Source organism: Felis catus, chromosome B2, assembly GCF_018350175.1.
Source record: "Felis catus isolate Fca126 chromosome B2, F.catus_Fca126_mat1.0, whole genome shotgun sequence".
Taxonomy (NCBI): domain Eukaryota; kingdom Metazoa; phylum Chordata; class Mammalia; order Carnivora; family Felidae; genus Felis; species Felis catus.
In genome coordinates, this window is record NC_058372.1 from 14164811 (window position 1) to 14188675 (window position 23865).

The window sequence follows — 23865 nt, forward strand, 5'->3', positions numbered from 1 at the left end:
GGGGAGATCAGCCGCTGGGGATCAGACAGGGAGCACGGGATGGCAGTGATGGAGTTCATATGGCTCCTTTGGTGGCTTCTCCGTGGCAGCCAGCATACCATCCGCTTGATTACCTCTCCATTCAGGGAGCTCACCCCTCTATGGCTGGCTAGTGCGAGCAGTGGAGAAAGGCAGGGACAGTTCATTTTTTCAGCAGCTGGAAGAAAAAAAAGTCTCTTTGTTTTTGCTTCTTGTTCTTTTCCTCCTTTTGTCCTTGGATTCGTGTAAAAGTTTCAGGTTGTTTGTGACCGAGGGTCCACAGTAGCCTCATACCGTGTCCCAGAAGCTTGACCTTGAGGAGCTGAACCTCACCATTTCACAAGACACGGTGGCCGTGTGCTCCATTTAGGGACGTCTAGACAATAGGCACAAAGGTCTTCGTGGCATTAAGGCCTCATTTGTTTTAAGCAGATATAAGGATTTGTGGTTTCTGAAAACAAACTTAATTAACCCCCTTTTCTTTGGGGGTGTCCTTCATTCTCCCCCTTCAAAAGTCATTCACCCCCTCCTGTCTGTTAATAACGGGTTCTTACACGGAGGTGGGGAGAGGATTGTTCCCTTCAGTCCCGCCCTGCTCTACAGTGATAGAAGTAGAAGGAAGCCCTTTCTGTCTCCATATTCAAGCTGATGGAAGGAAAGTGCCAAATTATCCTGCAGAATGTTCTAAGACCTGGTTTGACCCCAAATGCTGCTGTAAGAAGCAGCAGATGGGAAAATAAAAGATGTCCTTTTTAAAAGAAATCCTTTCTCCTACAAGAGGCTTCCACAGAAGACCGCCCCTCGGTTCCAAGGAAGAGGTGAGTCCAGGAAAGCCCCACCCAGCTTATTGGGGTAAGTGGCCTGGTGGGGCAGCAGATATCCGGCCTGATCGCTGCGTTGTAATTGGTTTTGAAAACACATTTGCACGATGGCAGTGCAAAACCCCCCTTCCCGAGTTGCCTTGCATTTCATGGGGCTCGTCGAAAGTATTTTTCCTCCCATGGGCGCCTGGGGACCTCAGTAGGTGAAGCCTCCGACTTCAGCTCAGGCTGTGATCTCACGGTGTGTGAGTTTGAGCCCCGCATGGGGCTCTGGGCTGATGGCTCAGAGCCTGGAGCCTGCTTTCAATTCTGTGTCTCCCTCTCTCACTGCCCCTCCTCCACTTGTGCTCTCTCAAAAATAAATAAATGTAAAAAAAAATTACAAAGTATTTTTCCTCCCTGTGTCCCCCAGGCTTCCGAAGAGACAAAATATCTCAAATCTTGAGGACCGGGTCCCAACTGCAATTGACCTGCTCGTTACGACGGGAAGACTAAAGTTCAGGTTTGCTGATTTTTTGTAGCAGGAACTGATCCACAATTTGCTTGGGTTGCTGGAGCCAGCTCAAATACGAAACAGATTGGAACAGTGGTCAGCCTTTCAGCTTTGCGGTAATGGCTTCAAAGTCCAATAAAAATAGAGAAAAGTATCTTTTGAAGGCAGAGGAAACATACGCAGGCGTGAATGTGTGTGTGTGTGTGTGTGTGTGTGTGTGCGCTTTCATCGCCAAGAGTGAAGTGGTTACTTTGGACTTTTGCTTCAGTCCTGAGAAGCTGTCCTTCTCCCACCCCTCACCCCTGCCATTTCCCCCCACCCATGACACGATGTTAACGTCGTGTGGGCCCGGGAGAGTTTCATGGCGGTGGGGTGTGTGTGTGTGTGTGTGTGTGTGTGTGTGTGTGTGTGTTGTGTGTAGAAAGAAGGGAAAGGCACACAATTCAGATTCTCCAGGGTGGAAGTTTTGGCCTCTGTTTTAGGTCTCGAATTACGAAGAGTTGCATACGGCCATACATATGAACATGATTGACAAAATCTGCAGATTAAAGACAATCTGTGAATGGTGTAGAGTGCTTTACACACACTGCACATTGGCAGTGTCTATTCGTAGGATGCACATTCTAGAATTTGTGCTCTCTCTTCCTTTTCTGAGCTCGCTCATTCTACTTTTATGTGTGCTTTTCTTCTCCTTGGTCTTCCTTCAGAAATTTGATTTTTGAGCAGCATAACTGGAGACGTGTAAGCAGGGTAACTCTCAAGATCCTATCTGTTTAGATCAAAGGGCACGGCTAGTCCCCAATGTTGGCAACGGGATTATTTAACAAGAAATCCTTGTCAGTGTCAACGTGACACACGGGATGACATCACACTTGGGAGAAATAAGCATATAAGTCGATATTCCTTCGCCAGCTTCAAAGGCGGAAATGCTTTTACCTAAGATGCTTCTTATTCTCACTTGCCTGTTTTTTCACGATGGCGTCTGACGTCTGAACATGGTCTCCTGCTAAGTTTTTTTATCGTGATCTTGCCATGAGGGTGTTCATTAGGAACCTTGGTGGCAAAGTCGCCTTTTCTAGGCCGTGGAGTGATCCGTAGCTTCCAGCTTTGTCCCATCCCAGTCCCCTCTTCCCAGCACCATACGGAAGGAGCTTTGCTTTGCTACGGAATTTGGCAAAGTTCAAAATATTTAAGTCCTTCCTGCCGTTGACACTCTTCTGACCGAGGAGAGGCTGGAAATATTGGAAATATTGGACATCCCTCTGGATTTTGCAAACCCAGCCTCTTATAGGAATTCTTGTGAATTTGCCACAGATGACAGCCGGCCTGAAGAAGAAAGACCGATTCATTACTGCCATGGAGGGAACTATTTAAAATGGATGTGTGTGCTCCCCCCACGACCCTTCAAGGATGGGTTTTAGCATTTAACTTAGCATTTAGCATCGAATTTATTCAGTCTTCAAAATCGCTGACCTGTCTTCCTCCCCAGGCCTGAAAGAAAATTTGTGACCGGGGGAGGCACCCTTGCGAGGAAGCATCTCCAATGTTCTGGACGTTGTTCCTTCTCAAACTTTAATGTGCGTGTGAACTGATCCATCATTAAGGCATCTTGTTAAAATGCAGACTGGGATCCCTTAGGTAGAGGGGTGAGCCTGCGATTCTGCATTTTTTTTTAATTTTTTTTTTAACGTTTATTTATTTTTGAGACAGAGAGAGAGCATGAACGGGGGAGGGGCAGAGAGAGAGGGAGACACAGAATCGGAAGCAGGCTCCAGGCTCTGAGCCGTCAGCCCAGAGCCCGACGCGGGGCTTAAACTCACGGACCGTGAGATCGTGACCTGGCTGAAGTCGGACGCTTAACCGACTGAGCCCCCAGGCGCCCCACGATTCTGCATTTTTAATAGTTTCAGGTGATGCCCACTAGGCCTCCGTGATGGGATCTCACTTCCTCACTGGCAGTGGAGGGGGGCAGGGTGCCCGCCCCGAGCCCGGAATTTCTGGAAAATTCCTTCTGACAGCTCCCAGGCCCCCAGCATTTTGCTCACTTGCAAGCCTTCTTCGAAACTATTTAGAATAAATTAAATAATGCTGTGCTCTTTCAGGAGCCAGCATGTGGGAGACAGGATAGAGACAGGTTATAGAAGAGAATGGGATCAGACAGATACAGAGAAAGATAAAGACAGATAGGGGCAGACAGAGAGTCCCTCCCGTAATGTCTGTCACTCTGTATCTCTTCTAGTCTTTCCTCTCTGTTTCAATTTCTTTTTTTTTTTTCCCATCTTGTTTCCCTCACTGCTTTCTGTCTGTTGTGAGATAACAGAATCGTTCCACTCGAATTCCGACACAAACGGGGGCTCGTAAGAAAAGTGGACTGCTTGAGAAGCTGGGAAGGCGACACCTGGGCCCCAGCTCTGCCACTGGGTGCAGCGGGGCCAGTCACTTGGGATTTCTGGGCCTCAGTTTCCCTTTCTGCAACATGAGCAAGTTTGGTGACCTGGTCTCTGGACCCTTTCTGGCTCTGCAGCACTGCGACTTAATGATCCGTGTCGATATGTTTATCTGTTACTTGGGGCAAATCTGTTCAACTTTCTCTTTTTTTTTTTTAACATTTATTTATTTTTGAGACAGAGAGAGACAGAGCATGAACGGGGGAGGGGCAGAGAGAGAGGGAGACACAGAATCCGAAACAGGCTCCAGGCTCTGAGCGGTCAGCACAGAGCCCGACGCGGGGCTCGAACTCACGGACCGCGAGATCATGACCTGAGCCGAAGTCGGTCGCTTAACCGACTGAGCCACCCAGGTGCCCCTGTTCAACTTCCAATATAAGTAAGTTAACTGCAATGTCGCCAGGGTTACCAGGGTGCATAATTCTTATGTCTACCAGGCATGTTAAACGTGTACTCAGGAAGCTCTTGAGGGAGAACCATTTCCTCCAGCATCATGTGAGGCTATCTGAAGGAGCCACCCTCCGGATTTCTGAAAATCCGTAGGGCTTTCACATCCTTTGTTGTTCCCGCAGTTTTGAAAGATTACCATTATTATTATTCCTATCATTTGAGGGGCAGATTCTTATCTTCTATCCCCCAGAGTCAGAAAACTCATTCGTAAGCTTTAAAGCTTGGCACTGTGAAAGAAAACTGTTCTGTAAATACTGTCGTTGTTATTTATGGGGGTGGGGGGGGGAGGGAAGAAGAGAGGGGGTCCGTCCATGGAGCTGACGGAATGTGATGGAGGAAAGGGTGAGTGACCCATTGTCCTCCTTCTGTTTTTTCTTTAGGTCGTTTGATTTACAAGTGTAATAACCAAGAAGTAATCAGATACAAAAAACCAAGCAGAAGGAAAAACAAAAAGAAGGCACCCAGCATTGCAGAGGATAAGACCTGTCCTCAACTCGGCAGGTGACCGTGGCCAACGCACCCGGGTGTAAAAACAGGACGTCATCGTTTCCAAGAATATCTTTCCCCGACTTCTGTTTCTGTTCTGGGTTCTGAGTCTATAGAGAACATGGAACCAGTTGGATAGAAGTTGAAGTTATTTTGGACTCTTTCATGATGGTGCAGAGAACAGGGTGTACCTAAGGTAAGTAGGTGTGTTTCTGAGATGGCTTCTTAGGGATGGGTGACCGACGCTCACGGAGGGTCTTCATGGGCCTGGTATTGCCAGAGTCCCTTAGCCACTAAGGGTCCCTTCAGTGAGCTGGTCGCAGTAAAGAATATGTCAGAGATAGAAAAGGGCTTCCACTCATTGCCTTTTGAAGCCCAAAGCTGCCTAACAAAGATGGAAGCCCCCTATTGATTCTGCGAAGCATTGCCTTGAGTAGAGGTAGCAAACTCATCACTTGCCTTGGCTGGACTTTAACCTTGATCGTTGGACCTCGGGCTGCATTCACGCAGAAGCGGCTCGCCAAGCCGAACATCCCAGTTGGGAAATGAGTTTCCCAGAACTGGTACTTCGGAGAATTTCAAGCACGTTCGTGGCGGCAGGAGGCAGAAGGGAGGGGAGAACAGTTCTCAGGGAGGGTACACGACACGGTAGGGTCTGAGAGTAGCTTTATTGTGTTTCTCATATTTATTTTTCCAGGAGATAAGAGGGGTTTCCATGAGCTCTCCGAGGCTAGTTGGCCTGGCTGATAACCCTTCTAAGGATCGTTGAATCCTCATTCAGAGGTAGGCTGTGTTTACTCATCTGATAACTCTTTTTTTTTTTTTTTTTCTAACGGAAAGGCTTGGAGCCTGTTCGTAAAAGGCACTGTCCTGATTTAGTTTCTGGCCCTTCCGCTTTTTCCACCATCTATTTGATGGAGCGTTGTGTTGCTGTTTGTTCAGTACTGGTGCCTACGATGGAAAAACAGACGGCAAGTTAGTCTGAGTACGGGGACGACACCGTCCGTCTCTGCCACCCTCTCCCTGCTTTGAGCACAGTCTTGCTGCTTTGCTCACCACACCCCTTTCTGGTGTGCTGCTTCACGCATCCCCTCTTCCAAATCAGTCTCCTCCGTGCGGCCGGCCCGGAGAGACCGTTTGAATTGCAAATCAGGCTGTGTCGCCCTCTGTTATAAATTGCTCTAATGGCTTCTCGTGGCAAGTTTAAAAATTCTTAATATTATAAATACCTCTGAATCCATTGCCCACAAGCACGGGGACATTAACGAGAACATTCGTCTCCTTGTGCGTTGAGCCCCATCCCGCAACGCTGCCAAACTCACTGTTCTGAGCCTTCTATTTAATTTTGCCTTGCTCTATTTAAATACGGTTTTATTATAGAAATGTATTCCTGAAAAGTGTCCTGTTAAATTTCAGTTACCTTAGACATTATGAAAAGTTCATCATTCTGGGTGTCACCTTCTGAGACTTGCTTTTTTCATTGAATAGGAGACGGTCGAGATACATCCATGCTGTTGCACGTAGCTTGGATCGACTTGTTTTAATCATTCTGTAATATTCCACGCAGTGGGAGATACCATAACCGATCTTTTCTCCAGTGGGTGTCTTTGGTTGCTTCCAGAGTTTTGCTCAGGGGACAGTGTTGCTGAGAACACCCTTGTACAACTGCTCTTTTTTGTTTGTTTGCCAGCACAGAGCCCACTGCCAGCACAGAGCCCACTGGGGGGCTCGAACGCGCGAACCGAGAGATCATGACCGGAGGCAAAATCAAGAGTCGGCAGCTTCACCGACTGAACCACCCAGGCGCCGCCCCCCCCCCCCCCCCCCGCCCCGTATGACTTCCCTTAAGGACAAAATTCTTCATGTGGCCTGCGAGGCTCCGCAACCCCAGCCCCACCTGCCCTATGCACCCTTGCCTTCTGCTGTCTCCCCTCACATTCTGTGCTTCTGCTGTTCTCGCCCGGGCAGAGGTACAGTGAGGGGTGGAAGAAAGAAAGAAGAGGGTGCACAAGAACTTGAAACAGCTGACCCTTCTCTTCCTTCTTCTCGCCAATCTCACCATTTCCTGCAACTCCCCGATCATTAATCTAACTTGGGCGTATCTTCCTTGATATGGTGGAGCAGGAGGTCGCTTCACCTGTGATGTGGGTTTATAGCTCCCTGCGCCTCCCGTGCAGAGCACTGGGCCCGGTTTTCCTTCGTAGCACGCTGCGTTTGCATGGCCGCTTAACACCTGCTCTGCGCCTGGACTCTGAGCTCTGAGAGCAGGACGGTCTGTCGCTGTTCACAGCTGTCTCTCCAGGACCTCGCACGGCACCTGGCACCGCACAGGAGCTCCACGTATATCGTAAGTGAATGGAGCAGTGATTGACCAAGAGCTGGGAGAGCGATCGGAGACCACGGGACGAGATTCAGCGTGCTTCTTCCTTAATCCTCTAGAGCAGGAGTTGGCAAACTTTTTTGCAAAGGGGCAGACAGTCAACGCTTCAGACTTTGCAGGCCATGCGGTCTCTGACCTTACCTAACGTGGCTGCCGTGGCACGAGAGCGGCCGTAGTTAATATGCAAGCGAAGGAACACGGCTGGGTTTCAATACAACTTTATCTGCAAACACTGAGACTTGAATTTCACATAGTTTTAATTTGCGTGTGTCATGAAGTGTGATTCTGTGTTACAAAATAGGATTCCTTTGATTTTTTTTTTCCCAACCGTTAAAAGATATGAGAACCAGCCTTAGCTCGTGGGCTGCCCCAAAGCAGGTCATGGGCCACAATCGATCGGAGGGCTGTGCGTGGTTGGTTGACCCCTGCTCCAGAGTAGCCCTGCACCCTGGCCAGTGCAGTGACCTTGGGTCAAGGTCAACTCTGAAGTATTATTTGTAAATAGCCAGCCACTGGGGATGGGGGATGAAAAAAGGTCCAGAGCCTGTGCCTTCTTTAAAGAATTAAAAGACACTTTTCCTTCCTTCCTCCCTCCCTCCATCCCTCCCTCCCTCCCTCCCTCCCTCCTTCTGTTTCTCTTTCTTTCTTTCTTTCTTTCTTTGCTTTTCTTGAAGATTGTCATATGGTTCTTTCATTCCTCAGCCCTTCCATCACTATCCTTGGATATTAACATTAAAATTTAGGTACTTAAAAGTGCCTCTTATTACTGCTACGTCATCACCCCAAGTTGCACGATAAAGACACTGCATATGCACTCACCTTGCTGTCGCTGTCCTGGCCAATTCATTTGGCAGGAGTGAGACACTGACCGCTGCAACTCGCTGACACTTTGACATCTCAAGGTCCCGGCCAGGCCAGCAGAACGTGGTCCGTCTACCTTTGCACGGGGGGAGGCGTGGGTCCACTGACATTACCATGAAACCAGGAGAACAAAGCAAAACAAAACAAACAAAGGCTTCTGCTTTGCAATGTTTGGTAATATAAAGCTGTGTTGACACACTTTTTAATCTGTCAGCAGACCAACCCTGGAAGGTAGCCCATTTTGTTGGTGCGTTGACTTGTTTTTGTTCACTGAGATGGAAATCTTCATTTATTGGAAGGGATGCGTATCGGGACAGCTCTGAAAAGGAAGCGGTAACGCGGGGCCCTGGCGCGCACCATCGCGGACAGGAGGGAGGAAGGAAGCAGTGGGGAGGTAGGCACCATTGACCTCTCGTGGCCTGACCCGCTGAAGGTGGCAGTATCTTGTGTTGACTTCCGGTGTGGAAACTGTCCTCACCATATACCCCTGCAGGTAGAAGGGCACTCGAAAGATCATCCTGTTCTGTCCTGTGTACTCAGAACCTGTCCTGGTCAGTTTCTTGTCTCTACCTGAAGGCTGATGGTCTTTAAGTTCCAATTTCCCTCTCCTGGTGGACTGTGTCCAGACAGCTTTCGCTCACAGAGCAGACGCTCTCCAGGTGAGTGTCACCCCACTTCCTGGGTCGGTTCTTTGAGAGGCCACGCCTGGCTACATGCTGTATCTACCTGGCTACACGTATCAGGACCGCTTCCCAGCCAGCCTCACATCTTGCCTGAATTCCTGTGCTAGCTGGTGTCCCTGCTTCTACCCTTGTCCCAGATAATTCACTTTCCGTCTATACAAACTTTTGAAAGCAGGAGTCAGATCATATCATGCACTTACTTAAAATCCTCCAAAGGGTTACAGCAGATCAAGTCAAATCAAGTCAAATCACACCCAGATTTCTTAAGGTATGTTACGGGTTGAACTGGGTCCTCCCCAAATGATGTTGAAGTCCTAACTTATTTGGAGGACTTATTTGGAATCCACATCTTTGCACGTGATCAAGATGCACTTAGTAGGGTAGGGCCATAGTCCAATATGACCGCTGTCCTTTTAAAAGGGAGATTTGGCTAAGAGACAGACATGCATGGAGGGAAGACAGAATGAACACACAGGGAGAACTGCATCAACAAGCCAAGAGATGCCTGAGGCCACCAGAAGCAGGAGAAAAGCCTGGAACGGTTTCTCCCTCACAGCCCCCAGAAGGAACCAAACCCTGCTGACACCTTGATCTTGACTTGCAGCCTCCAGAACCGTGAGAGAATAACTTTCCGTTCTTTAAACAGGAAATTAATACACCGGATGGCAAAGCCCCTGGAGTATTCTTACTCCCGACCCACTGTGCATTAATGCTTCTCGATTGAGGCCGCACGGGGGGAGGGGTTTTTGGTAGCTAGGACCAGGGGCTTTACTGGCATTTAATGGGCAGCGCGGCCAGGGATGCTAGAAACCTCTAAATGCAGGGAAGAATCCCACACAATATTGCCACGCAAAGCCGCGCAGAGAATAACTGCAACACGCTGTCATTCAATTCTGTAAACTCTTCCCCTTTCCCAACAGCTCAGGGCCTTTGTACGAGCCCTTCCCTCTGCCTGGAAGGCTCCCTACCTGCTCTCCGTGTGGTTTAGATCTTGACTTAGATGCGATCTTCTCAGATAGACCCTCCAGACTGTAAACTATCCACTTGTCCACTCAATTTCATCAGTCTTTGAGAAAGCATTACATTGACAGCGTTATCACTATTTGATTTTTTTAGAAAACCGATGAGATTATTTGTCTCCTCCCACTAGAATATAAGCTTCCTGACAACCAGGACTGTGTTTGTATGCCCAGGATCTACAGTAGAGCCTGGCACGTAGATGGTGCTCACCTATAAATGTCATGAGCCCTGAAGCTGGAGATCCATGAAAGCCTGGGGGTCAGGGGAAGGGAAGGAAGAGATGGGGAAAAAATAGGGTGGGATAGAGGGTGGGCTTGGTAAAGTATGGGGGGGAGAGGGGAGAAGGCGTTGGTAGAGTAGAGAATTTAACAGCAGCCAGACTTTCCAGAAAGTTCTCAGGCCATGGAACAAGATTGCACAGATTCCTGGAAGAGCCTTCGGTGGAACAGCCTTGCTTCTTCATACAGGAAGGAATAGGCTTGTGGAGTTCATTATCCCCAGAATGGTGGAGCCTGGAAAACAGAACCAGCTCCTGTATGGTTTAAGAGGAACTCACGGGTGACGGTTGACTTGTTGCCTTTTAATGGGTTATTGGGGTAATTGGGAGCCAGGTGGCAAAAACCCAGCTACAGAGTTGACATCGAGAAGGACAAGCGCACCGTCCGTGGAATACCCTTTCATGTCTCTGTGAGAGCCAGGACTGGGCTGCAGGGGGCCTAGGCTTCCCCAGTATGGCCATCGTTGGTTTTCAGAGGCTTGTCTCTTCCTTGAAGAGATATACGATATTCAACGAGCTTCTACAAGGACCTTGAAATGGAGTCATTTCAAAGGACATCCAGTCATGAAAACACTGTTATGTTTTTCAAGCCAGTTGCAGCCTTTACTTTTCCCTTAGAAGCCCTCTGTTTTACTTAGTTTGCTTTATATAAAGTTTCATTTTCCATCTTGTTGCACACTCAGAACTTTGGAGGCAAGAGACACGTTCTCAACGGGGCGAGAGATGGCCTGCGTTGTAACTCTATCTCTGCCGCTAATTTGCTGGGTGACCTCTAGTGTTTTACTTAACCTTGGAAGGGCCTCAATTATTCTATAGAAAATTCGACGGAATACATTACACCCCAGGGGACCGGTGTGGCGAAAGAGTGCAATAATATATGTGAAAGCACATTGAGGAACTTTCTGTCTTGCCTTCCTTTTCCTTCATTTTGTTATTTCAACTCTTGCCCGAGACCCTTCCCTCCCAGGTGGCCCCTCACCTTTCTTACCACCTTTCCTTCACACAGACTTCCCAAACTTCAGTCAATCATGTCCCCAATTCACAATTTGTGATATGTTTGAGTACCAATCGCATTATTATTTGCTGAATATTGTCTTTAAATCGGCTGGCTCACTTTTTAATTTAAAACGGTTCACTTGGAAAGGAAAAAACGGGGGCACTAGGGTGGCTCAGTCAGTTGAGTGTCTGGCTCTTGATTTCGGCTCAGGTCGTGATCTCATGGGTTCGTGAGATCGAGCCCCACGTGGGGCTCTGCCCTGACAGTGCAGAGCCTCCTTGGGGTTCTCTCTCTCTCTCTCTCTCTCTCTCTCGCCCTCTGTCCCTTCCCCACTCATGATCACACACACACTCTCTCTCAAAATAAATAAACAGGCTTTTTCATTAAAAAAAAAAAAAAGAAAAGGCAAAAATGTGCATCTGAATATATAACGACAACCGGACCATAAGTTTTGTCGAGCATATTGTCTCCAACACACGTTGTGTCAGTACATGTTCATTACAGTTTAAAGAATAAAAACATTCGCGGAGTCCTGGCTTAAGTACCCCTCCTCAGTCACACCTTCTCCAGTGCACCCCCATTCCGACTAAGTCGGTCCCCCTGTCACATACACTTGTTTCCTCTTCTGTGACACTCTTTTCTCCCACAGGTGATCACCACCTCACATGTGCCTCCTCTGCTAGACTGTAAGCTCCATGTGGGCCGGAGCTGTGCTTCCACATCTAGGCTGTAGCATCATGCCTGGCGCATGAAAGGTATTCAGAAACATGTTGTGCAATTAGATAAAAAGTTCACCTATGTACTGACCTAAGAGTGTGTCAAAACTAACTAGCGGAAAACTGCAATGCACGGCATGTTCTCTTTCTTCCATCCCTCTGCTTTCCAATCTGGGGACACTAGGGGTACTTGTGAGCAGCCTGGTCATAGCTCTGGGATACGTAGTTAGGAGTCTAGACACTTCCTCTATTGGTCCAAGTTTTAAGAGTTGATATGAACAGGGTAAAGAGCTTAGGGCTATGGGATTCTCAAAGCTATGAGTTCTTGGAATGTGTAAGTAACGGGTAATTGGCAACTTTTCCAGCCCAACAGACTTCTTCCCATATAAAGTATATTTCCACAGAGAGTGTTTGTTGTTGTTGATCATGCCCGGGCAGTACTTAAATCTCCACGGAAACCCCAGAGGAGGCCCTAAACCTTATTTGTACCTGTTGTTCCCTTGACCTCCCACATCTGGTTCTGTTCTAAATTTCCACCAGTTTCCAAACGTCTGAGCAAGAGATCATGGCAGACATTGTAGATGTCTTGGCAAGTGTCTGGTTCTCCATGGGTACTGAGTCCCTGACAGAGGTTTTCTAGAAAAATGATGTGCTCCTTATCTATTTGCTAATTCCTTCCACATATCACAAGACTTTTCTGTAAATTCCCATCAGTCTTGACAAAGTTATCTTGTAGACTTATGTAGTGATTTTGATGGCTGCACAGAGCTGTTTGTCTTGTTCAGAATGAAATTAATAACACCACGATGGCACCTACTTTAGCACCAAACTTCTTAAACTCTCCTAATATACTAATCAGCATGTCAGGGAAATATTTTTTTTCTGGATAAAGACAAGCCTGGTGAAATGGATTAGACATTCACACGGCATTGCATAATTCAGCATGCCAGGGCGGTGCATACGATTTGCATTAATAGCCAGCGCTGGAAGCTGCTGCTCATAGGTTTCTCTCATTAGGTCGAATATCGAAGATTCCAGACTGTCAATCAATTACAGTAATTTCCTTTTCCATATTTATTCCATCACTATCATTGACAGCTACCATTAAGTGACATTAATACAATACAATATCATCTCGCATTTCTACAGAGCGTCTCAGGGTGCCTAACGGTTCCACTCCAGCCAAGAAATCACATTACCAAGGACAAAGTACCCTCATTCTCGAGGTGGAAAATAGGCTGCCAACTCTTGGAACCAGTGGGAGTTGCCCAGAATCTCTGCAGATGCTCCTGACTTCCGGGCAAGGGGGTTTATTTGTTTGTTGTCTGAAAATACCCGAGGCTGGGTCTCTGGCGAGTGGGGCGGCTTAGTGGGTAGTGATGACTTTCCAGGGACCCCACTCACCTACATCCCCTGCCTCTTCGCACCCTTGATTTAGGACGTGTTTACAGGGCAGAGGGGGCCCTTGTGGAAGAATGCGGTTCTTCCTTAGAAGGGCTGCAGTTACCGTATGCTACTCTCTTGCAGGGCTGTCTTCCTCCGTACCCGCCCCCCCGCCCCACCCAACCACCGACAATACCATGGGCACTTTGACTCAGAAGGCAACAAAGCCCTCCTTTGCCAGACAAATTATTCATATATGCTAAGATGCCAGCGTTGGTATATCCTCCCTTCTCCTTCTGTCGTTTCTGTAGTCAGTGATAATCGGGATTGTGCTACACAGAAGCCATCTCTGTTGCCCAAGTGTCACCAACTGAATCTACGGAATATTCCTTTGCTCGGTTTTGGGTGACACCCCAGGAGGGCTTCCAGATAAATTATAGAATGCCCAAGTTATATTTGAATTTCAGATACACGATAATTTTTTTTTAGTATAAATATGCTCCAAATACCGCGTAGAACGTGCAAAGATGTTCATCATTTCTCTGAAATGCAAATTTAACTGAGCATCCTGTTTTGTTTTGTTTTGTTTTGTTTCGTTCCGTTTCCAAATCTGGCAACCCCACCCATCAGGTGAGTCAGAGGCTTCAGAACCAAGCCAATCAAGCTACTGAAATCCTAGGAGAAGTCAAATCAAGGCAGTACATCTACATTGAGCCGAAGTATTTGCAAAGTGCCGTGCTCACAGCTGTGGGAGATGCAACACCATGTCAGATCTGGCGAGAAAATAGAACAAGAGAGGAATGGCCACAGGCCAGAGAGAGACTACGGTACGAGTGTAAAAAGTTCGGCTCAAGAACTATCGAAAAGCAAAATAGTAGGAAGGATGTTTCTAGTGGTTCTCTTCATCCATAACCTTTTGTGATGGCTTCTTGCAAAGTGCGGCTTCTGCTCCACAGCTCGGGAGGAGGCTGGCGAGACCGGAGAAGAACATTCTCTGACACGCAAGGAGGCTTGTGGGCACAGCACCTGCCTTAGTCTTTTATTGCTGAGGTAAAGCAAACATCAACTTGACTGATGATCTGGGAGAGCCTGGGGGAAACAATCAATAGGTATTTGTGGACTGGATGACTGACAGATTTTTGAGTAGGGAGTGCATGATGAAAGGTATTGTACCAAGACTATTTTGGAGGTGTTGTGTGGGAGAACAGAGGGACTAAGGCCCCTCTGATAAGTGGGGGGGAAATCAGCCATCTGCTCTGATGGGCCGGCCGTGCCTAAGCATCCACACCGGGTAACACCTGACCTTGCCATCCCTCCTCGCTCTATCACCTAGCATCAGGTAGCTTAGGGTGCCTCAAGCACTCATGATTATTGGAGCAAATTATTATTTCTCTGCTGCTTCTGAGAGCTGGAAGAATAATTATACACTGGGGGAGGGAAGTATGGAAAAAAAATAAGGGGCAGGATTGGGGCAGAGAGAGGACAACATTAAAAAAAAAAGTAACTTAAAGAAAAAATGGATGAGTTGGAGAGTAGGGTGTCATTCTTTTTGTTTCGGTCTGTTTTTAATTTTCTGACAATTACTATTTGTGTGGTTGGGGATAAGGAACTATCTGCCTTGTACTTTTGTTTCTGTTTCTGTATGGCAAACTTCATTCTTATTTTTAATGGCTTTTCAAGCTGTGAAGAAACTTTATCGAGTATCCAGCAGCAAGAGCAGAGCCAAGACTGGAGAACAGGTCTTTCTTGCTCCAAGACTTGTCCTGATTCGCTGCCTCGGTGGCTGTCTCCCAGCTGAAAAGCTACTCTCCAGTTTCACAGATGTGCTTGTTGATGAAACCACACAGATAATCTATTGCTTTCACGTGCCTTCACTGTACTCTATTTTAGTGTTTGGTACAAAAAAGAAACTTACCGTCTGGATTCAGCATAACCTAGTCTGCCTCTGTGATATGATTTATTTGCAAAGGGATCAAAACATAGACTCCCTTCGATCTTTTAACCTTCTAGGAAGGCCAACCCCTTTGGAAAAAAATAGTATTTAAGGCAGTGGTAAAGAGATTATCTGGTTATTTGGTAAAATAGTCAGCCATAATATTCTACAAAAAGAACTCTAATCCAATGACAACCCATAGAAAGAAACAGCAACAGAACAATGGAAGGATGCGTGATCCTTTTAAAGACTTGTGTCTGAGGAGGACGGGAAGGCTTTTGAGATCCTGGGAGAGGAAAAGGATATCAGAGCTGAAAAGGATCTTTGTGATCCTTAAAGCTGCTTGAAGGTTGGGAAGGAACAAATGAGACCATACCCATATAATAAAACTGAGGTGATCATCCTTCTCCCACAGAGCCTGTTGGGTAACCAAGAATGAGTAAGTGACTCAAGAATTTAAAAATTTAGTAAGAGAAGAAGGGATCCTACCTACAAATTCCCCTCCTCTCTCTCCTTCCCTTGTGCTTTGTGTCCCCGGGTTCTTTGTAACTTAAATAATTAATAGTTAACAAAAAGGTAACTGCTACTCGTGCTTTTGCCCTTGCGGCAACCTTGGAGCGAGGCTCTGCATTTCCGTGTGTTTCCCTCAACAAAAATCCACTCCACAACAGAGATTGCACTGAGGATTTAATTTATTTTTTGTTATTTTTAAGTTTTAATTTTTAAAAAATATTTTAAAAAAAAATTTTTTTTTCAACGTTTATTTATTTTTGGGACAGAGAGAGACAGAGCATGAACGGGGGAGGGGCAGAGAGAGAGGGAGACACAGAATCGGAAACAGGCTCCAGGCTCCGAGCCATCAGCGCAAAGCCCGACGCGGGGCTCGAACTCACGGACCGCGAGATCGTGACCCGGCTGAAGTCGGACGCTTAACCGACTGCGCCACCCAGGCGCCCCCAAAAATATTTTATTTTTAAGTAACCTCTACACCCAACGTGGGGCTTGAACTCACGACCCAGAGATCAAGAGTTTCCCTGTTCCGTGGACTGAGCCAGCCAAGCACCCCTGCATTTTTAAATTTTAATGTTAATTTCAGTGTAATTAACCTACCGTGTCATATTAGTTTCGGTGCAAAATGGAGTGATTGGACAACCCTCTACGTTTCCCAGCGCTTGTCAAGATAAGCTGTACTGAAGATTTTATAAGGAAAACTGAAGAGGGGATTGACATCTCACAACGTTCAGACTTCACTTCTCAATTTGCTGTCAAGCTCTCTCCTCTCAATTTTATTCTCAGCTGTTGGCCTTTGTATCTTTTAAGCCTTCCACAGAGTCATTCCTCAAAGTCTACGAGTTAGTGAATTCTAACCCCCCATCCCCGTGATTCTTTTGCAGAAAAATTTAGCTATTTCTCACCTCTCTCAGTCCTTCGCACCAGCCACCCACAGCACCGTGGGCACTCAGCCTTAGATTAGGTTTTATCAGAGCATTCCTCCTTAAAATGCACATCTCTGCTTCTTGCAAGGGATTCATGTAAAACTGCTAAGGAAAATGAGATTTTCTTTGCAGCGCCACAGGGACATAATTTATAAGGGAGCAATCAATGTCTGGCAACATTTACCATCTGCTTCGGATTTCTTAGTTTTTAGGTTACTTGCTGACTTCTCCAAAGCTAGAGGTTGGGCTTGGTGGCCGTGGAGATAAATCGACTCCTGTCTGATCACTTTTAGAGGATGACACCAGTCCTTTCCTCACTGTTGAGTGTTCGCAAAGAATTCTGAATGATATTTACTCCAGTAGCTGGGAGAGAAAATGACCTTCTGTTCTGTAATTTCTCCATCCATGGGGAGTGGCCAACCACCTTTCTTTCCTTCTCTTTTTCAGGGGCTACCCTCCTTGGAATTTCCCCACTGTCTCTCATGGGGATCCTGAACTTTGGCTTTCCTTGTGATGCGAATTCCTTTATGACCACACTAAATCTCAGACTCTAAGATCTTAGAATTACTGTGTTAATTTTCAGATTTTGATATTATTGGTTGCTTATCCTCTTGGAAACACTGGAGAGTCTCCTGCATATGGCCCTTGGGAACTCCAAGATGTTTGCTCCAAAGTTGTCTTGTGAAAATTCTTTCCCCCTCGACGGTAACCCACCCTCTTGGAGTTTTATGTTATTTTCACATGAATGGTACTCACTAAGGGTCACGTTTTCTGATGTGAAAATCATGCTTGACGTATACTTGACACGTACCAGACTATCCAAGATGTTTGTTAAATACATCTGGAAAGCTCAGCATATGTTGTTGGGTTTTAGACCCATGTAAGGAGCGCCTTCTCAGAGGCCATTGCATTTCTCTGCTCATCATTTGTCTTCCTGATTTCTGTCACTTTTCTCTTCCCCTTCTGACTCACCTGTGATATTCTTTGATCACCTCGTCACTATTTGATTGGTGATTCTGCTCAAGCCCAAGAATTTTGCCCCCTCTTTCTCAACTTATTGGTTTCTATGGTGCATCTTCCTTTTCAATATTTCTTTCTAGGTCAGACATGTCCCCTCGCCATTCTTCCTCTGATTTGACGTATGTCACCTCCTAAGGCATATCAGCTGCCATATGCCATCCCCTCCCCGTGCACCTGCTCCCTCCCCACCAGACCTTCCAGTAGCTACGGCTGCCCAGTAATTCCATGTCCTCCTTCTCACTGGGCTTCATTTTGATCCTTGTCATTCAAGGGGTAACCGTGCAGTGATCTTTCCCCTTCTCTGTCCACTGAGTTCATGTACAACTTACAATCCAAACAGTTTCTGGTTGTTGGCTTGCCTGACTGTAACCTCTGCTATTTAGTCTTGCTGTCTGTCCCTTCCTCCAGATACTCCCGGTCATCTTTCATCTCTGGGGTGGTCAGTAGTCACCCCAAGTTGTTTCTTTTTCTTTCTTTCCTTTCGTTCCCTTCTCATGATTTTTTTGATCATTCTTTATTCTTTTTTTTTTTAATTTTGAATAATCATGGATGTGTAAAAAGTAGCCATGAGAGCAAAGATAGCCCAGACCCCGTACCCTTTTCCCAGTCTCCCCCACGCTCACATTGTACATAATTGGAGTACGATATCAGAACCAGGAAATGGGTGTTGGTACACGGCGTGGGAGGAGTTCTGTGCCATTCTATCATATGTGTAGATTCATGGAACCATCAACACGCAGAGCTATTCTATCACCGCGGATACTCCTTCATGCTACACGTTTTTAATCATACTCACTCACCATCCCTGCCCCCATGACAACTGCTCATCCATTTCCCAGTTCTGTAATTTTGCCATTTTGAGAGTGCTGCCTAAACGCTGTTGTATCGTATGTGACCTATTGAGACTTGCTTTTTTCTCATTCAGCATAATGCCCTTGCAGTCTGTCCCAGCTGTTGTTTGCATCGACAGGTGACCCTCTTTTATTCCCGACTAGCATTCTATGGCGAAGATGTGCATTGGCCCATTGAAGGCCATTTTGATTGTTCCTAGTTTTTGCCCAACAAATAATATTTTCTCCCTTTTTGTATTTTTCTTTCAGGATGCTACTTATAGCAGATGTTTGCAGGAAAAGAAAACTTTGTGTAAGGGAAGACTTACCCATTGGTTCTTATAACTAATGGAGACCCGTAGGTATAACCTAGAGTTACTGACAATGTAGAGAAACAGTTTTCTTTTCGGAGATAGGATTGGTTTTTTTGTCTTGGCATCTGGACTTAAACCTTCCGGTCCAATTCTTGTTTGTCAGCAAATACCCTGTGTGGGGTGAATGCACTCGCTTTCGCCTCCACAGCGGTGTTCCAATATAAATTTTGATCACAAACAAAAGTGAGGTTTCGTTATTTTAAGTTAGGATGTTAATTTTAAATGACTACATGGTTACGAGGGCTTTGGTGCCTGTTCGGGAAAGCCTTCAAGTTATTTCTGGCAAAACAGATTGAAACTAGTGGCCTTTAGAACTCAGTACTCAAGGGAAACAAGGCAGGCTGCGTTTGACTCGAAAGTGGGGTCACCCAGTGGCATTTACTAAAGGAAAAAAATCTGTAGGCTTATTTTCCAAATGAGTTTAAGGTTCAGTATTTTGTTAGCTCTGCATGTGTTTGAGAGGGAACTCCTGGACGCTGGTGGGCAGGTTCATCTTGGTTCTAGTAAATGAGTGGATTGGCCTGACATTGTTGGCATGCGTCAATGAAGGATGACATAGGGTTTCCCTGCTGTGAGTAACTTGGCTTCATTTTATGTTTGAAGATTTCACATATTTGCATAATGTCCCAGTTGAGGTGATTATACGGCAGAGGAATAAAAGTGTAAATATTCAAATGTTAGCGGACACTTGAGAGTCTTTCAGAGCGAAAGGGGATTTAACACATGTGAAACAGAAGTTTGGACTGGCACATTAAGATTTTTTTCGGGGGGGGGGGTTCCTTAAAGTTTGCAGGAAATTTAAAGTTTTGATCCTTTAAAACTGTCATCAGAGCCTTCTCTCTTTTATAAAGTTTCTAGGTCTTGGGGACATTCAATTTTGGTTAACGCATCGGAGAAAGTAAGATCCCACTCCCTATCCCTCCCCCACCTCCCCACCGCTTCCCTCCCCTAAATTTGAATGCTCCGTAACACCTGGGAGATTAGAATGCCTCCTATTCATGTAAACTGTATCAGGAAGAACCGAAATCACTTTGTAGCTTTATCTACTGAAGCCCTAATTTCCTTCCAGGTAGGCAGAGGAAGGTGGATAGGCCCTGTGGATCTCTGCATTGAGTGACGAGCTCTGAGTCACCAAAGTGAGTCACTGGCAAATGGGGATGACGCTTTCCACCCAGGCTGATGTTCTCAGACTGGCGTTTTCGGCATTTGTTTTTCCCATATCCCAAGTAAGTCTCGTGAGATGACTCTCAGATTCACGTGAAAGTTTTGAACGACTTTTAACCCAAAAAGCTGAAAAGGAAAAAACAAAACCGCCATTGGAAGGTTTCTTCGGAGGCGTTCTAGAAAAGTCCATCCCGAGGCAGCGTTGTAGCTCAAGAAAGTTTGGCACATGGCTGTCAAGGAGGATTTGTCGCAACCGCTCCGAAAGAGAACGAGGCCAAGAACGAGAACCAGGGCATTCAGGGTAAAAAGGAGGGGAAATCCAGTGGTCTCTCTTTCAAAAAAAGTTGCTGATCAGAGTTCTTGGGCTCGCCTTTAGTAATACTGTGAACACTGCAGTAGTCAGAATTCTGCATTAATCAGTCTTTCTGCACATCTGCCACGTGAAGACTGATACTGGTAATGATGACTCAGGCGTGAAACGTCTTGGCTCTGAATGACCGAAAACCAGAGCTTGTTGTGGTGTTGGTGTTTATGCCTGCCACCATATTTGAACCCTGTAAAGAGTGAGAGCATCCGTGACTTGCCACGGTGGCAGTCTAATAAGGACGGTATTTCATTCGCTGGTGCTTCTGGGTCGTGGAGTTTCCAGTGATATCCTCCCAGGCAGTGGGGCTTCTCAGCACACAACCATCCAGAGGCCTGCTGGGGGCCTGGCTTTTATCACACCAAGCGTTTCAGAAACAACGGTGGGGATCTGAGAGAGCGATAGTGCTAGAAGCTGAGAAGTGGGACAGAGCAGCGGCAAGAAAGTCTAGCCAGCGCCTACTATGCGCTAAGCACCGTGCGAGGGGCTTTGATCCATGTTGTTTCATTGGTCACTGAGACACGACAACTGACAAGTGACGGGAGCGTCACCAGGGGAGGTCTGGGGTGGTGTGGTTGAGGAGCAAAGCCTCAGAAGACATGTGTAGAGGTCAGGGTGCTTGCGGCGGCAGCTACTAGAACACGGGAAAGTGGCCTAAGTGATACGGACATATATTGACTCAGAAGAGGTCCATCCAGTGGCTCAGTGATGATCATAGGAACCCAGGTTCTCGCCATCTCTGTCTGAAGGCCCCAGGGAAGATGCCTTTAGAAGTCCTTCCTCACCTTTTCCAGCTTCCGGTAATTCCTTGGCTTGTGGCTGCTCAACTCCAATCTCTGCCTCTGTCTTCACATGGCCTTCTTCTCTCCATGTCCCTGTCTCCACGTGCTGTCCATTTCTGTCTCTCATAAGGACACTTGTCATTGGATTAGGACCCTCCAGACAATCCAGGATGATCTCATCTCAAAATCCTTAACTTAATTGCAGCTGCAAAGACCACGTCCCCACATAAAGCTACCTTCACAGGTTCTGGGATGTGAACACATTGTTTTTTCGAAGGCCACCACTCAGCCCACTACGATGGCCTCATTTTTTTTCTCAGATGGTGGGCATGGATGTATCTGACAAGGATGGAACTTCCTGTCATCAGTTCTTGGCTTCCAACCCAAGGATTGGCGTTATCACCAAAATGAACTGCTTACAAAAAGACGAGTTGCAGGGGCGCCTGGGTGGCGCAGTGGGTTGAGCGTCCGACTTCAGCCAGGTCACGATCTCGCGGTCCGGGAGTTCGAGACCCGCGTCGGGCTCTGGGCTGATGGCTCGGAGCCTGGAGCCTGTTTTTGATTCTGTGTCTCCCTCTCTCTCTGCCCCTCCCCCGTTCATGCTCTGTCTCTCTCTGTCCCAAAAATAAATAAATGTTGAAAAAAAAAATTAAAAAAAAAAAAAGACGAGTTGCAGATACCAGAAAGGACAGACTCTATCCCACAGAATCATCTCATTTCTTGCTTTATTGATTGCCCCATGCAACGTACATGTATGGGAAAGAGCTTCTGAGATACACCAGTGAGTGACCGTCAATTTCTTTAGACTGTATCTCTAAGTGTTCTTGAATCTTTTGTACCCCTTCCTTAATGTCTCCACCGCCTTACCAAATCCCCATCATTTGTCACCTGGATTATGTCTTACTTGTCCCCATTCTCCCCAGCCTCCTTTCTCCATATTGCTGCCGGAGGAGCTGCCTGAAATTCCAGTTGGGCATTTCCTGCCTGGTGCTAGATTGCTTTTGTTTGTCCCTGCAAAGCCATCCTTCTACACCTGGCCTTTTTCCTCCAAACTCCTTCTCCCTCTGGCTTCTGGTTGGGTTTGGCAATGGCGGCACTGGTGAGATGAGGTGGGAGGCGTGGGAGCAAGGAGAGGGGCCATTCGTCTCCCTCACTCCTTCCCCGGAGGTCCTTGCACCCGGCATCCCTCAGTCGATGCCCCCATTAGGAGAATTCTCACATGGCTGCCTTCCAAGTTTTAATAACTGTCTCTCTCCTCACCCTTCCAGGCCCAAGGATGGCAACAGGACCTCTTGTGGTTTCCCGACGCCCTGCCTACACCTTTGAACATAACCCCATCGTCAACTCTTCTCGAATTACCCATCTCAGTGTTTCTTGCCTGCACCATGACTGACACAGCCGGGCTGTAAACACGTCACCGACTCTACCTTGCCCAGAGGAGGAAGCAACATCCCACAGGAGGGGGGCAAGATTCCACCCTTGCCACATCTTGAGACACGCTTTCCGCACGCTGGCGGACGTGTGGTTTCCTGCACGCAAGGTGTTCTTTTTCTTCTTGGAGATTTTGTAACTGATGATTTCTTTCCTGGCTTAGCTGCCTGCACAGTGTCTTTTCTTCCTTCAAGAGTGTTCAGGGATCACCTGTCGATTTTTTCTGACTTTCCTAGGTAGGATGGGCTGCTTCCTCTTCTATGCTCCCTTATCACATTATACGCATGCCCATTAAAGCTCTTTTCGCTGCTGCGAGTTTTTGTTCCTATGTCTGCTTTCCAACCAGTCTTGGAATCCTCCGAGTGTATTCTGTTTCCCTTTGTTCTCCGAGTCCCTGCTGTTGTCCCTGGTGGGCTTAATAAACATATTTTGAATGACTATATTTTTCTTTATTCACTAGATTACTACTTGCTCATACAAAGATTACTGCAATAAATGACCACGTTCGTATGCCACTGTGCACACTGTTTTCTCTTTTGGTGAATATTGCTTGGGTTTTTCCTCATGAGCACTCTGAGAGATGGGTTGATAGGAAGTAAATTCCCCTCTGTCACCTGAATTGCTGGTGGCAGAACTATGCCGGGAACCTAGACTTCTTGTCAGGAATTTGTTTGCCTTTTCATTAGACCATGCTGCCTCCCGAGATGCCAGATTAAAGCGACGACAACAGAACCAGAGGTATGCTAGATGAATGAGCACTACCCGAAGGGTCACTTCAGACGGAAGGCAACTCAAGCTGCTGTAGAGATAACTCCATGTGATTGCAAACACATGTCAGGAAGGCTGTGTAGACAGGTGGTCGTAGAAGGGTCCTAACGAACGGAACTGGTCACATGAGCTAACTTCCTGTTGTTTGAGAACGATGTCTGATATAGACTCCAGAGACCATTGACAGAACATACAGTTGGACTGAAATTAGGATGTGAACATCAAAAAGGAGTATTCTGTGACCCCGGGGAAGGGCTGGCAACCAATGGGGAAAGGCATGGACTGTTTCTGTAATTCAAACCATATCCCATGAGAAAGTAATTTTCAGACAGCAGCACAAAGAAAGGTAAATTTAAGAGCATTTGGGACAATTTCTGTGTCAATAGAAGGCTTAAAGGTTCTTCCTTCTGTCCGCCTGAGGGGAGAAGCAGTATGTTGAAAGCCCAGCGAATGAGGTAAGGAACATTCACGGAGATGCAATTCGAGAATTTCCGCGGGGAAAAGGAATCTTACAAGTCACCCAGTGCTAGGCTTTGGATGTTTGACTCTTTTCCAACAGGAAGGAGAAGATGAAGTCTGGATGCTCCAAGTGGTAGAGGGTCAGGACAGACTCCGTGTTAGACATGGCACATGGCCACTGTCTCACATGCTCCATGCAACGCTGACGGTGTCAGAACATTCGTGTGATCCCCGTGGGTCCGTGTCAGAACCTCAGAATCAGCCTTTGGTCA

The 23865-nt window shown here is 46.8% G+C and overlaps 1 long non-coding RNA gene across 1 annotated transcript; it reads left to right on the forward strand.

Moving 5' to 3' along the window:
- The first annotated feature begins 13400 nt into the window (after window positions 1-13400).
- On the forward strand, window positions 13401-22804 carry LOC109499556. Its single transcript, XR_002156865.3, has 2 exons — window positions 13401-14082; window positions 22204-22804. It is a non-coding gene; the product is annotated as an uncharacterized LOC109499556 (long non-coding RNA).
- The last annotated feature ends 1061 nt before the right edge of the window (window positions 22805-23865 follow it).